The sequence below is a fragment of the Etheostoma spectabile genome, chromosome 9 (genome assembly GCF_008692095.1).
Source record: "Etheostoma spectabile isolate EspeVRDwgs_2016 chromosome 9, UIUC_Espe_1.0, whole genome shotgun sequence".
NCBI lineage: Eukaryota > Metazoa > Chordata > Actinopteri > Perciformes > Percidae > Etheostoma > Etheostoma spectabile.
The window spans coordinates 25,821,525-25,823,084 of record NC_045741.1 but is presented as its reverse complement, the minus strand read 5'-3'; the positions used below and the strand labels follow the sequence as shown (position 1 = coordinate 25,823,084).

The 1,560-nt window shown below is 38.9% G+C and overlaps 1 protein-coding gene across 2 annotated transcripts in view; it reads right to left on the bottom strand.

Annotated features, from left to right (window-relative positions):
* The window catches only part of nlgn1 (neuroligin 1), a 405,821-nt gene that overhangs the window by 111,100 nt on the left and 293,161 nt on the right, over positions 1-1,560 (bottom strand). The gene's annotated exons all lie outside the window — the stretch shown is intronic.

The window sequence follows — 1,560 nt, the reverse complement described above, 5'->3', positions numbered from 1 at the left end:
CACACACACACACACACACACACACACACACGCACACACACACAAACATACAAATATGTTCCATGCACACTTACTACAACCAGGAATAGATTTGGTAGATGCTATTGTTTCAAGTCAATTGCTCAATTACTGATACTGGGATAGTTAAGCTTACATGCCAAAAAGCTGAATGCAGACCATCTTAAGAAAACACTTTAAATCACGCTAAATCATGAATGATGCAAAAAAAAGACCTCCTTTTAAATTTCCTGTAGTCTGGTTCAGCGGCTGACATCCCACGCCTCACGTGATACACTGCTGATATACTGAGCACACAGAGCAAATTAACCATGTATTCATTTTGCGGGTGCAAATGTTCCACAAAAACAAGTTTCTTGCCGAGACTCTTAAGCTGAGCCATAGTCACTGTGTCCGAACAGACCTAGCCAGACCTTGCTCCACACTGCTGTGGACATAGGTCTGGTAATGTGAGACTACAGGTAACTGTAACAGGGCTGCATGAACATCCAGGCTGATGCTGTCAAACATTGGTTATGTCTGATAATTATCTCTTTGTGGTTGAAATACTATTGGAATGGTGCAACTTATTGGATGTTGGCATAAAGTATAGGAAACAAGCAAACTTCCTCCGCCTTAAACAAACTGATTTGCTACAGAAACAATAAGCTTTTTTCTGGCTGCTGATGCTTTGGGGTATTGTAGAATTTGGATGTGTTATTGTCATTCATTTAGATTGCATCGTGGTGTTTGATTGTATTGTGCTCTTATTTATTTTATCCATAGCTTTAGTCAGCACTAAGTTATGGTTATCAGATGCCACATTAGGTTGTTTCAATGATGTGACCATTTACAAGATTCTTATAGGTATTTTGTGTTTTTGTTTAATTTTTCTGACATTAGACATTGTACATTTTAATATGTTTAAATAGCTGAACAAACTCAGAGATTAATATAGGCCTTAGTTATATTAACCAAAAATTGAGCAAACTGGATTTATGTGTGGCTTGCTGATGCTTTTTGGGTAAAAACCACACCAGGGATGTACAACATATCTCTATCTTTGCCTTTTTTCCATTTTTGTTTCTTTCTTCTTCAGCAGTGAGGTTTGTGTGAGAGAGAAAAAAACAGAGTGACAGTCTTTTTGGGACAGTGATCGTAGCTAAAGATAGAAGCCGAGTTTGAGGGGTGGGGAGAGGGAACATGGCTTGTTTCAGAAAGATCTAATGTATGATCTGAGCCTGAATCAAGGCAGAGAATAACAGATTATAAATAAGCGATGAATCTCCTTTTCCTCTATCATTTCTGCCTTGTTTAGATCTCCCTCACCCCGTGCTTTACCTCTCCATCTACTTTTAGATATCCCCATGTGTTCTCACTTCCACAGTCTCTTGCTTCCCTCTCTCAGTATTGCCGGTTTTCTCCATCATGTCTCTCAACTGGTTGTCTTCTCATTTCTCTCTATGAGCCAATAATACAATTACACCCACCATATGTTTCATGTAAAAAGGCAGTTTCAAGAGGACATGTGGCATTGTGATTGCTGCTTTTTCATTTGCATGC